Source organism: Podarcis vaucheri (assembly GCF_965113315.1).
Source record: "Podarcis vaucheri genome assembly, chromosome: 13".
NCBI classification, from domain to species: Eukaryota; Metazoa; Chordata; class Lepidosauria; order Squamata; family Lacertidae; genus Podarcis; species Podarcis vaucheri.
In genome coordinates, this window is record NC_138751.1 from 1,952,511 (window position 1) to 1,966,197 (window position 13,687).

Below are 13,687 nucleotides of genomic sequence, written 5' to 3' on the forward strand. Positions count from 1 at the left end.
GGAGGAGAGAGAAGGAGAGAAAGAAAGAGAAGGTGGATTTGTTTTTCTGTACTGTCCATGCATTCACAGGGAAGGCAATGTGCAGCGCATGATGAAGCAGGCAAGTTCCCATGCCAAGCTAGCTGAGCAAAGCTTTTTGCCGGGGCATTGCAGCTCTCCCTCTACCCAGAGGCTTTCTGGCAAAGCAGGGGATATTTGATCAGCTGCCTGGACCTCAAAGAGCAGTCATGAGAGACAGGATCAGGAGGGCATTTGCTTACAACAGGCCAAGGCAGATGGGAACGGCTTGGACAGATAAACACACACACACATAAAAGAGGCAATGATCACACACGCACACCAAGGCAATTGGGGAAACCTGTCAAAAAAGCAGCACAAGAAGTTCAAGGTGTTGGAAAAGGAGAAACTCCAAAATCCATGTTTGGTAACCAATTTGGGCAACGGGGGGGGGGGGAGCGGAGGCTTTCCAAGACGTTTGGGTGTAAAACTCAGCAGCCTCAGTCACAGAAGGCTACGCCAAGGTACCCGCAAGCAGAACTGAAGGAACTGCCACAGCAAGAGAGAGATAGGTGCTGCCACCCATACCTGGGACAGAGTCACACAGGGTCCAAGTCAAAGGCTATCTGGTCCGGCCTCGAGCCCAAGGGGACCAGTCTCCTCCCTTGCCACTCCGCCCAAGCAACCCAGACATCAGTGGGTGCCGAGAGGAAAAGTGGACGCCCTGTGAGAGCTGCTTCCAGCCTGAGCAACTCAAGGAAGTGAGCCAAACCACGCGATGTAGGGGGAGAAGCAAAGGAACGGCAGCTCCATAAAGAAATCCAAAGAAGGGGCTATTGCACACAACCCAGCATGGGAAAGCAGGCATATAGGAAGCCACCTTAAGCAGGGTCAGACCAGCGGTCTGTCTCACTCAGTACTGACTGCACTGACTGGCAGCAACTGCACTCCAAGGTTTCTGGAAAGAGAGGGGGGGTTCTCTCCCAGCCCTATCCGGAGATGCCATCAGAACCAGGGACCTTCTGCATGCAAAGGGGATGTTCTACCACTGAATCATGGCCCTTGCCCTGTCCTTGGTCACTGCAGGCCCTAATGTCCCATGGAAAGGGGAGGGCAAGAACTAAGGTCATATAGGACAGGGGGGAACCCTCCTCAGTTCCCAAAATGCCACATATGCAGCACCAGAGATTCTTCTCACTGGTAGAGAGTAGGCTAAATGGCTAAACGGCCTTTCCTGGAAACGGAGAACATAATTTAGAACAAAGTCAATTTCCCTAGAATTTAGCAGTCACATTCCCCGCCCCCCTAACCTCTCTCCCAAATATTCATAGAATCATATGATCACAGAGTTGGAAGGAACCCTCAGCACAACAGCCGTCCCTGGGTGGGCTCGAACCACCAACCTTTTGTTTAACAGCCAGAAGCACTGACCCATTGCGCCACCTGAGGGATTAGATAGCACCAAGCTGGACAGCTTCTGAACTGTTTAAACTGCGGCAGGATTCAAGGTCAGGTGGAAGGGCCCTCTCTGAACAGAGCCTGGAAACCTATCCACCTCTTTTAAAAAATTGTAAAAATGACATTTTGTGAGGATATTAGGAGAACGTCCAAGCTTTTAAGAACATGCCATGGGCAAAGCAGGGGGCGGGGGAAGCACTGCCACTATCCAAGTTCACAAATACAACACACGTTTTTCTTTGTTCAGTGTAAAGCCAAACACTTTCCACAGCACCAGGACACAACCCACCAAGCAATCCTGCCTCCATTACCTTGTTAACAACGGATGAGTATTTGGGAAGCATTTACAATCAGCCACAGGAATGGTTTCAGGCCACAGCACGCTCCACGGATACCAGAAAATTTGCCCGGCCGCTATACGAAGGGGACTCGTCTGTATACGTCCACCTCAGCTGACCCAAATAAGCGGTGTCGTTTTACCCATCTTGTGCTCCCAAGAGGAGAACGCAACAGCCTGCCCTTCGATAGGACCCAGAGACAGAGCAACTTTGCATTCTCCCTCTTCCCCAACGCACCCCCGGATCGGGAATGTTTCTGTGTATTCGGAACATAGACGAAGGACCGGTCATTCTCCTAAAAATAACTCCTGACAACAAGGGACGCGTATTTTATGCTCCCACTCCCCACCTCCCAACTTCTCGGTTGCTCGGGCATGACCTGGAACAAATGATAAACCCCACCACCAACACCCAGCGTTGCCTCCACCAACATCAGGAGACTCCAGAGCGTCACACCCCTGGGGGTTTGAGGAGGGAGGGGGCAGTCATCATCATGGTATCCTTTCTGCTACTGGAACACAGAATCTTTCACTTGCCTCAGGGCAGGGTCAAGGACCAGGAAAAAAATCCCAGTGACATTTTAAACTCCCTAATTCATACATCCTACAGTCTTCCCACCCCAAACAGGCACGGCCACCAAACCCACAGAACATCTCCCGCCTACGTCAGATTAGTGTTTTCAAATCTCATTGAAAAACAGGAACAGCAAGCATGGATTGAATGTCCTCCTCCTAGTGTTTGAGGATGGTTCTGGGAATGGCCGGCACATTGGAGTGGCATTAGCACCCTATTCTGTCACAAACCACAGAGCCTAGGACTTGCCGATCAGAAGGTTGGCGGTTCGAATCCCCGCTACGGGGTGAGCTCCTGTTGCTCAGTCCCTGCTCCTGCCCACCTAGCAGTTCGAAAGCACCTCAAAGTGCAAGTAGATCAATAGGTACCGCTCTGGCGGGAAGGTAAACGGCGTTTCCGTGTGCTGCTCTGGTTCGCCAGAAGCGGCTTAGTCCTGCTGGCCACATGACCCGGAAGCTGTACGCCGGCTCCCTCGGCCAGTAAAGCGAGATGAGCGCCGCAACCCCAGAGTCGGCCACGACTGGACCTAATGGTCAGGGGTGCCTTTACCTTTACCTGTCACAAACTTCACGAGGCCTCTGCAAGCAGGTAGAAGGATTATGAGAACCAACAGGCCAAATGGAGCATCAAACCCAGCACCTCAAAAGCAAGACGGGAATGCTTCCCTGTCTCCATCAACCCCCACATACAAAATTAATGTAGAGCCAACAAAACAGGCTCTACTCCATGGCAGCTTTCTCTGATGCAATGAACCTGTGACGTTTCTCAACAAGCAGAGAGAACAGCTAACAGGCAACTTAAGCAAGTGAGCCAAGCCGTAAATGGGAAGAAGCGTTACTGGGGTGCTACTGCTAGCTAGCGTAACCTGGGTCTGGTTGTAGCACTCTGTTTGCTAGAGGAAGAACTTTTCCTAGCCTCCCGTTCTAAGTGGGTTTGGGGAAAAGTTCCAGGGGTTGGGGGAGGACTCCCCCCCCACGCTTAACCCCACTGATCCCCACAATAAGAACCCCCCCAATGGATTGAAAAGACAATAAAGGAGATTCCAAACATTAGGAAGAACTTTCTGACAAGTAACAGCTGTTTGACAGCGGGATGGAGTCCCCTGGAAGTTGGCGGGTTCTCCTTGGCTGGAGGTTTTCAAACAGAGTTTCCGTCAGGAATCTTTAGCTGCGATTCCTGCATTGCGGTGGGGTTGGGCTAGATGGCCCTTGGGGGATCCCTTCCCACTCTACAATTCTAGAGCCATAAGTCAGGAGTCTTGTTACAAGTGTCGAAAGCAATCCTTGAAGCCCTCGCGGGGCTCCTTTTCCGCGAAAGCAGCAAGATTAAAAAGGGGGGAAAGTCAGGGGAAGTTTTCGCTGCGCACCCAGCCTCCAACCCTCCTGCGCTTTCCAGCTTCTCCGGATGAAAGCAGCCTCGGATCTCCTACCCAGCCCAGACTCCAGCCGCCCTCCTGCTCCCGCTCCCCGCGCAGGAGATCCTCCTGCGTTGCAGGAATCCTTCTGTTTGTCTTGAGGGCGCCGCCGCCGGGCACGGGCTCTCCGCCTGGCGCGCAGGAGGGGATCCCTGCGCCCGGCGCTCCCGCTCGGCCTCCCCCGGCATTCCGATACAAGGCGCTGCCCGCCCGCCCGCCTCTCTTTCCCCCCGGGGATGCGCCACCCCCCTCACCCTCGCATCCCCCCCCCAGAAGCGCTCACCTTCCTGCGCAGGGGGCCCCGCCAAACTTCGCCCCGCTCCCCGGCGCTGCAACGCCCAACTTTATATAGCCTTTGGCTTTTTTCTGTTCCTTTCCCCCTGCGCCCCCGAACTTTTCCTCGCTCTTAGGGCTGCGGATGCTGCATCACTGCCGCCGCCGGGGGAAGGGAAGAGTATGGGGCGATCTTCGGGGGGGGGCCTTCAAGGGGGCGCCCTCCCCGGCCCGCAATGGTGGCGAGGTGGAGCAGCAGCAGCCGCCGCCGCCACAGTTGCCGGCGCCCGCCGGGCAGGGCAAAGGGGAATCGGGGAGGAGCACGCGGGAGAGGACCGGCCCGGGGAGGGGGGGGGCCCGGGGGGAGGAGAGAGGAGACGGGCTGGGGAATGTCGCGAGACGGGAAAAAGTTTCCTGGCCCCTCCCTGGGAGGTGGGCACTTCTTAAAAGGGCAACGCGCCCTGCGCGCTTGGAGAGCCAGGGAGGATGGAGAAGGGCGCTGCGTCCCTCCGAGGCCATCCAGGGCGCAGGGCGATGCGCGCAAGCGGGGCAGGCTCTCGCCCGGCGCCCCAAGGGGAGAGGGGCTGCATGCACCCCCTCGGAGAAGGACGAGGAGGTTCTAGGTGCCACAAAACAATCACATTTTTTTTTTACTAGTTACAGGTAGGTAGCCTTCCAGTAGCACCTTAGAGGCCAACTAAGTTCGTTATTGGTATGAGCTTTCATGTGCATGCACGCTTCTTCAGATACACACGAAAGTTCGTACCAGTAACAACTGGAAGGATTTTTTTTTTACTATAGTTGTTATGTACATACTGATGTTCTCACCCTGGGCCAGCAGGGGGGGATACTATAGACAGTTTTCACTCAGGTCCACATATGCAAATAAGGAATTGAAAGTGATGTTCAGTGATTGGATAGTTACAGAAAATGGTTACTGTTGCATTGTAGTTGAGCTCTATATAAGCAGGCTGACTCAACCCTTCAGTTCAGTTCTGTTCTGGCCTGTGAATAAACAAGAGCTGTCTGAAGAATCGCTGTGTCATCTGATATGTTCACCCACAACTTAACACTGGCGACGAAGGTGGGATCGATGGACATCAGAGCACAGCCAGATGCAGCCACCCTCTGAGCTGAGCTGAATCACTGAACAGAACCAATTCAGAGCTCACCGTATGGCTAGAGCACTGTGTCCCATCCATCGCCCACCACGTTGGCATTGGAACCATGGATTCACTCGTGCTTCTACCGCCGTTTACCCCAGCCTCTGAATCATGGGACTCCTACCTCGCTCAGTTTGACTGCTACCTCCAAGCAAACGAGCTGACAGGAGGCTCTGTAGAGCATGAGCTCTCAGCCTTTGTGGCCCCAAAGTGTTCAAGACGGCCCGAGCATTGGTTGCGCCTCTAGCAGTCCAGGCAGCGCTGTGGGACAGGATTCAAGAGAAGCTCCTCAACCACTACGCACCAAAGCTGTGTCGTCTGATATGTTCACCCATAACTTAACAACAGTATTGCTGTTGCTCTTTCCGGATCACCCTTCCTGCAGAAACCCTAAGGTGGTGGGTAGATAATACGTATAAAACCTCTAAGAGATCGGAACATGAACGACCTTAAAACATCATAAGGCGGGCTGGGGAAACCCAGACAGATGGGCGGCGTATAAATAATAAAATTATGATTGTTATTGAGCCAAAAAATCGGCCCCTAGAACGCCATAGTATTATGCTTGACCGTTCCGAAGAACTGGCCCACTTGCTGATTTATGTACGACAGACAAACACCACTGTCATTATTCCGATTTCTTGCCCACCCTTCACCCAACATTGTAAGAAGGCATCCCATACTAAAACAAAATTTCAGTAAAAATAGGCGGGATAATATTCTGTATGTGTTATAATGCAAGGCATGTGAGCTAGAGGCGGAGGAACCCTGTTGTTGGTGAGTTCGTTGGCTCAGGGAAGGGAGTTCTTGTGGGTGTTGTCCTCCCTGCACAGCTCCTGAGCATGTCTAATCCTTGTTGCATTTGGCTGTTGCATCTTCTTGGCTGTTTCCACCCCCACCTCTTCTAGGCTGAGCATCTATTGCATGTGGTGACCTGGGGTTGCTCTTCTGCGCCTTCATCTCCTCTCCATCTCTCTGTCTAAATTAACTCACTTCTTATTTCAAATGCATAGATAAAGGTAAAGGGACCCCTGACCATTAGGTCCAGTCGTGACCGATTCTGGGCTTGCGGCGCTCATCTCACTTTACTGGCAGAGGGAGCCGGCGTTTGTCCGCAGACAGCTTCCAGGTCATGTGGCCAGCATGACTAAGTTGCTTCTGGCGAACCAGAGCAGCGCACGGAAACGCCATTTACCTTCCCGCCGGAGCAGTACCTATTTATCTACTTGCGCTTTGACGTGCTTTCAAACTGCTAGGTTGGCAGGAGCAGGGACCGAGCAACAGGAGCTCACCCCGTCGTGGGGATTCGAACCGCCAACCTTCTGATCGGCAAGTCCTAGGCTCTGTGGTTTAACCAACAGCGCCACCCGCGTCCCTTGACGCATAATTTATACCTAAAAATACTAGGGTTTTTTTATTAAATAAAAGCAAAACACACGGAGGCCTCTTCCTTAGAACTCTGATTCTCCTCTTGTTCCTTTGCAAGATAAAAATAAATCACCAACAACAAAAGCTATTCTCCGTCTCTCCCTCTCTCTCTCTCTCTCTCTCTCTATATATATATATCACCAATGATGCATCTTTGTGCCTGTAAAGATGGGATGTGGGTAGAAGGTTAAGAACATTCATAAGGAATAGATCCCCCCCAATTATCCACATGTTTCAACCTCCCACGCCTATTGTAAATTTTTATGGCAGTGTGAAACGGATAAATATACAAGGCGAGGGGAACAAAAAGGTTCATTTCCCCCCTTTGACTGCCGCACAGCTTTTATTCCAGACAACGCTGCCAAGGAGACCTGCCAAAACCAGAGGAGCGGAGGGCGGGGTGGAATCCTGCCCTAACTCAGCCCACTACTGGAAAAAGCACAGCGAAGTCAGGAGGAGCCCAACAACGCAAGATTAGCTCTGCTGGATCAGGCCAAAGGGGGCCCATCTATCTAGTCATTATAGAATCATCACAGAATCATAGTTGGAAGGAACCCTGTGGGTCATCCAGTCCAACCCCACACAGTGCAGGAATGTGCAGCTGCCCCCTTACAAGGATCGAACCTGCAACCTTGGCATTATCAGGTCTGAGGATCCTTGGGGTAGTTGGATTCCTCTTCCTACATCTCTCCAGTTGGAGAACTGTCCATTTATTCCTGCAAATCAAGCAATTCCTGATCTGCAAGAGGACCTCTCCTTTTACTCCTCGACTGCTAAGCTTACTCAGGAGCCTTTGGTGTGGCTCTTTGTCAAAAAAGCTTGTGAGTGACCTTTATCTATATGCTTTTTCTGGAAGGACCTCAACAAGGAAGGCAGGGCTGTGTTGCTGTGTTAATCTGCGTAGGGCGCCATCTGCTGGAATCCATTTGCACTGCTAAGTGAGGGGGAAAGAAAGGCGGGTGCCAAATGTGAGCAGCCTGAGCTTTTCAAAGGAACAAGAGTCACTGTCTACTCCTTTGTAAACCTGTTTACTGCGTTCTCACATGGGAAAGTCGACTACCACTGCTACATCACTGAATTATAAAAAGGTAAAGGGACCCCTGACCATTAGGTCCAGTCGTGACCGACTCTGGGGTTACGGCGCTCATCTCGCTTTATTGGCTGAGGGAGCCGGCATACAGCTTCTGGGTCATGTGGCCAGCAGGACTAAGCCGCACGGAAACGCCGTTGACCTTCCCGCTGATCAGTACCTATTTTATCTACTTGCACTTTGACGTGCTTTCGAACTGCTAGGTTGGCAGGAGCAGGGACCAAGCAACAGGAGCTCACCCCGTCACGGGGATTCGAACCGCCGACCTTCTGATCGGCAAGTCCTAGGCTCTGTGGTTTAACCCACAGCGCCACTTGCGTCCCTCACTGATTTATACCAGAGGCTAATAGGCCAGGAGGCAGCAATGGCCACCAACTTGGATGATTGTAAAATATTATTAGGCAAATAAATGACTAACAGGGCCAGCCCACCTGTTAGACCAGGTGAAGCAACTGCCTCAGGCAACAGGATTCACAGGAGCAGCAGATCCCAGTGCAAGCCTTCACTCCAGCCTTGCTCCTGATGTAGATCTTCACTCACCCCTTCTTTCCTAGCAGGGAGGGGGCGCCATTTTGTGGTTCTCCTCAGGGGCCAAAATGTCTTGGGCCGGCCCTGGCTATCAATGGCCACTCTGGCCACAATGGCTATGTTCTTAGAATAACAGAACCATAGAGCCGAAAGGGGCCGTGAAGGTCATCCAGCCAACCCCCTGCGATGCAGGAATCTCAGCTAAAGCATCCCGGACAGGTGGCCATCCAAACTCTGCTTAAAAACCTCCAAGGAAGAAGGATCCACCACCTTCCGAGGGAACCCGTTGCACTGCTGAACGGCTTTTACTGTCAGAAAGTTCTTCCGGATGTTGAGCTGCAATCTCCTTTCTTGTCACTTGAAGCCATGGGTTCGAGTCCTCCCCTCCAGAACAGGAGAAAACAAGCTTGTTCCCTCTTCCATGTGATAGCCCTTGAGATAAGTAAAGATGGCTATCCTATCTCCTCTCCTCTTTTCCTGGCTAAACATCCCCAATTCCTTCAACCGTTCCTCATAAGGCTTGGTTTCCAGGCCCTTGGTCCTCTTGGTCTCCCTCCTCTCCGCCCCTTCCAGCTTGTCAACATCCTTCATAAATTGTGGCGCCCAGAACTGAACACAGGATTCTAGGTGGATGTATGACTCATCCCTCTATGAATTAAAGAAATGATGGGCTCTCATCTGGTCGGAGGCCTCTTGTTCTTTCTGCGCTGCCCTCGGTTACAACAATTCGCACACAAAGTGGAAACCGGTTCCTGGCTGAGGCTTGTGGGGGAAGGTTTGCTGGGGGAAAACAAACAGTGCTGGAATCAAATCCCAGGTAATGACTACGGTCCTTGATGGGAGGAAACTATAGGGCAGGAAACGCTCCTGTGCATTTCCTCACGGAGGTGGCCGCAGCAGGAAACAGATGGACAGGAGTTGGCACCCGCCGTGTCAGCTGGAAAATGCCATTCATTGTGGGTGCAGGCTTTGCGCTCAGATGCTAAGTCCTGTTGTTGTTGTTTAGTTGTTTAGTCGTGTCCGCCTCTTCGTGACCCCCTGGACCAGAGCACGCCAGGCACTCCTGTCTTCCACTGCCCTCGCAGTTTGGTCAGACTCATGTTCTTAGCTTCGAGAACACTGTCCCACCATCTTGTCCTCTGTCGTCCCCTTCTCTTTGTGGCCCCCATCTTTCCCAACATCAGGGTCTTTTCCAGGGAGTCTTCTCTTCTCATGAGGTGGCCAAAGTCTTGGAGCCTCAGCTTCAGGATCTCTCCTTCCGGTGAGCACTCAGGGCTGATTTCCTTCAGAATGGAGAGGTTGGATCTTCTTGTAGTCCATGGGACTCTCAAGAGTCTCCTCCAGCACCAGAATTCAAAAGCATCCATTCTTCGGCCATCAGCCTTCTTGATCGTCCAGCTCTCACTTCCATCCATCACTACTGGGAAAACCATGGCTTTTACTAAACGGACCTTCGTTGGCAAGGTGATGTCTCTGCTTTTTAAGATGCTGTCCAGATTTGTCATCGCTTTTCTCCCAAGAAGCAGGCGTCTTTTAATTTCGTGGCTGCTGTCACCATCTGCACTGATCATGGAGCCCAAGAAAGTCAAATCTCTCCCTGCCTCCATTTCTTCCCCATCTATTTGCCAGGAGGTGATGGGCCCAGTGGCCATGATCTTCCTTTTTTTGATGTTGAGCTTCAGACCATATTTTGCGCTCTCCTCTTTCACCCTCATTAAAAGGTTCTTTAATTCCTCCTCACTTTCTGCCATCAAGGCTGTGTCATCTGCATATCTGAGGTTGTTGATATTTCTTCCGGCAATCTTAATTCCGGTTTGGGATTCATCCAGTCCAGCCTAAATCCTGGGAAGGTATAATTGTACAGCTAGAAGGGTCATCTAGGTTCATCTAGTCCAACCCCTGAAATGCAAACTGGGGGGGGGGATCTTGTCCCTACACACTTGCCACTCCAGGGGGAAAACACTCCACATTCCCTAAGCATCTTCATGCAAAGCCTGAGAGCGTATTGGAGAGCCATTGTGGTATAATGGTGAGGGTCTTGGACTAGGACCTGGGGGGCCAGAGTTTGGATCCTCCTCACTCGGCCCTGAAGCTCAGTGTGTGACCTTTGGCCGGTCCTCATCTCTCAGCCTCACCTGCCTCGCAGGGTTGTTGTTGTTTTTTTTTTTTAAAAAAGTACAAGTTTTATTAAATCAAAAGTATTCCAAGGTGCCTCCAAACTGACATCCACAGGTGACAGTCCAAAAGTCTGAAGCAAGAAATTAGTCATTTGAAGTAAACAGTGAAAAGGGTAGTAATGGTTTAAGTCACATTTTGTTTTGTTTTTGTGGCTGCCTTTTTGACATAAGTCTTCCACAAACACACATGACTTTTTTTTGAAATTCACCCAGACTCTACCATGCTAATCCCTTAGGTGGTTTGTGCTTATTCTTCCCTTCGGTCCGCTTTGACTTGAGCTTCTTCCTCTGCCTGGGATTCATCCATACTGGATACTGTCCATGTTCATCCAGAAGGGTTTTTTGGTTTCTTTTTGAATCCATGTCCATCTTACTCCCTTCCTCCTGATCCTCCTCCTTTATGACTTTCTCAGCAGGAAGGACAGTTGCTATCTCTTTCACCTCATCCATTAGAACATCAGCGTTTGTTTTGAGGATGTTCTGCAATCTGGCAAGCTCCTTGGGGGCATTTTTCTTTCTCTTCTCTGCTCGCATCTTTCGCTTCCATTTACTCCTCAAGCTTTTTGCCATTTTTTTTTTTGTTTACTTCTGATCACGCGGAGCTCTCCTGTCCCCTGCGAAGAAAGCCACGCCGGCCGCAGCGCTTCTTCACCTCGCAGGGTTGTTGTGAGGACCAAACGGGCAGGGGAGATCTCCCTCAAAGAATTCTAGGAGTTGTAGTTCAGTCCTCAAAGAGCTGCTGTTCCCAGTCACCTCTGACAGACTACAGTCCCCAGAATTCTCTGAGGGCGCAGGGAACGGGGTACGAATGTGCTTGAGCCCCAAATACAAAACAAAAACTCCTCCATTTCTAGGCTTCATCCTAGACAACTACCCATACATAATCTGAGGAATTACTTCTTCTGTTTGCCTGACCAGCAGCCATCTTGTTAGTCCCTCCTTTAGGGCTGTTTTCTCTTACATATCCGAGGAGAATAACGGCCCCCATTGTTTCCCTCATCCTCTCCCTGGCGGCCTCTGTTTCCCTCACTTTTTCCTACACATTTGAGAACAAACTGCCCCTTCCCTACTGTTTGGTAAAAGTTGCCCCTCAGCCTTTTCCCCTAACAATTTGGCCGCCACACACCCTTGTTTTTTGTTTCTCCTCCTTCCGCTCCGGCCATTGTTTTCCCCTCTTCCTTTCCACAGCCTCCGTTTCCCTCATTTTCTCCCCATCTTCCTCTACCCCCACAACCCAAAATGTCCCCCCTCTGCTTATAATTACAGCACATCTCGCAAGCTGTTCCTTCGGTCTGTTCTGAGGGAAAATATGGGGAATATTTGGCTGAGGAAGAGCTAGCCCAGGAGAGAGGCAAAAAGAGATTTAGCCGCTGTCCCACCCCACAAAGACATGCCCCACTTTCCCTCTTGAACCATGTTTTTCCTGTCATCCCCACATCCTTTAATTTCCTTATCTTTCTCACTTAAGTCCCTCATGTTTCCCCACAAAAGCTGCCCTGTGGCAGTTTGCCTTGTTTTCTATCCCGTCCCACAGCCAAAATCCAGCGCCTTTCATTTTTCCCGCCTTTTCCCGCCTCCCTCTTTTGAGCAGCCTGAGGGAAATCTGTGAGGGAAATTGGGCCAGCACAAAATGGAGTCACCTTTGTACCTTTAGCATACTGGAGAGACATCGCCCAAAAAATATGCTTGACTCTATCTATCTATCTATCTATCTATCTATGGAGTGAAAGGCCATCCTGTCAGACATTATTAGCATGAGGAGAAATATCAACATGAAGAGACCGTAATGCAGTATTTTTTTGGACAGGGGAAGCTGGTTCCACGAAGGAAATATTTGCCTTTAGGGATTTGTCACAGTGAGGGTGAAGTGAGGGGTACAAAAAGGTTATTTGCCTTGGCCAAAGGTAACAGGCAAGAAAATGAAGCAGGATTTTCTTGAAAAAGTCTTTGCTTAAAAAAAAATGGCGGTGGTGGTCAGGTCGTGAGGCGCCCGGTGGTTGACATAGATGGGTGTTTATTGGGGTGACCTTCAACAGGATGCCCTACAATAACCGCCGCCCATAATGTAACTGATCCATTGCGATAATAAATAATTCTCTAAAAATAATTTCACTGAGGTATCACCAAAGGGGAACGGGGCATATTTTATACATTGGGACAGGTCATCTTCCTATTAATAGTTCAGATGTAACATTAAATCCTCACAGGAGGAAGGTAGTAGCTATGGGTTGTTGTTGTTTAAAAAAATCTCATTTATTAATTTTTCACAAAGAAAAAAAGCTTTACACATTTTAACATAAACCATAAGTTACTTTATCGTTTGACTTCCTGTCCCCCCCTTCCACGGTTTCCATATTAACCCTTAAATGGTGAATATTTCGCCTATACTATTAAATACATACAATTTAACCTATTTATCTTAATAATTCATGCTCATATTTCAAGTCCTGCTCACATTTTCATCTTGCTATAACAGTTCTTTAAATAGTCAATAAAAGGTTTCTGGTCCTCAAGGATTTTTTTGGCATTTTGGTCTCTCATCTTTCCAGTTCCACGTTCTCCACCATTTTCAAAAGCCAATCTTCCTTTGTTGGAACCTCTCCTTCTTTCCATCCTTGGGAATACAATACCCGTGCTGCTGTCGTCGTGTACAGGGTGGTAGCTATGTTATGTGGGTCGCAAAAAACCTTTTATTCTGTGAACCGCCCTGAGACCCTGGGTATAGGTTGGTATATAAATTCAATTAATAGTAATAATAAAAAAAAACCCTGCTTCCCACAGTGTATAGCAGAGCTTTCCAAACTGTGTCTTATAGCACATAAATGATAGAATCTGCTCCCAAAAAGTGTAACGATGGCCACCCGTTCTGACAAATTCACGGCTAATAAATAAGGCTACTAGTGGCCTCCATTGTCACAGACCACTTTTATTTTATTTTATTTTATTTTCTACTTCTCCTTATCATTATTACAAATAACAATAATAAATAATAAAAATGTGTACACACCTCCAAGACCATTCCATTGTCACTATCCAACCTCCCAAAATTTCAACACCTCTTGTGATGGTTTGACCCCTTTCCGTTTTAACAGCACAAATTCTACAAATACTTTCCATATCTCCTCAAACTCATTTCTCCTGCATATTCCCTGTCCTACCTTAATAGTGCATGCTATTAATAGCTAAATCCCACACCTCTTTATACCATTCTTCCATTTTATATTCCCCTTGCCCCTTCCACTTCCTAG

At 49.7% G+C, this 13,687-nt stretch overlaps 1 protein-coding gene and 1 pseudogene across 3 annotated transcripts in view; both read right to left on the reverse strand.

Annotated features, from left to right (window-relative positions):
- The window catches only part of KIF1C (kinesin family member 1C), a 52,498-nt gene extending 48,152 nt beyond the window's left edge, over window positions 1-4,346 (reverse strand). The window contains exon 1 of one of the 2 annotated variants that reach the window (XM_082197518.1): window positions 4,064-4,346. The gene's annotated coding sequence lies outside the window, so the exon portion shown is untranslated. Of the gene's footprint in view, window positions 1-1,766; window positions 2,044-4,063 lie in introns of those variants that run through there. The other variant, XM_082197519.1, reaches the window with a different exon arrangement.
- Window positions 4,347-10,519: 6,173 nt separating this feature from the next.
- LOC309518122 (protein LLP homolog pseudogene) lies at window positions 10,520-11,083 on the reverse strand (annotated as a pseudogene). Its single transcript has one exon. The product of its transcript is annotated as a protein LLP homolog pseudogene (transcript).
- Between the last annotated feature and the right edge of the window lie 2,604 nt (window positions 11,084-13,687).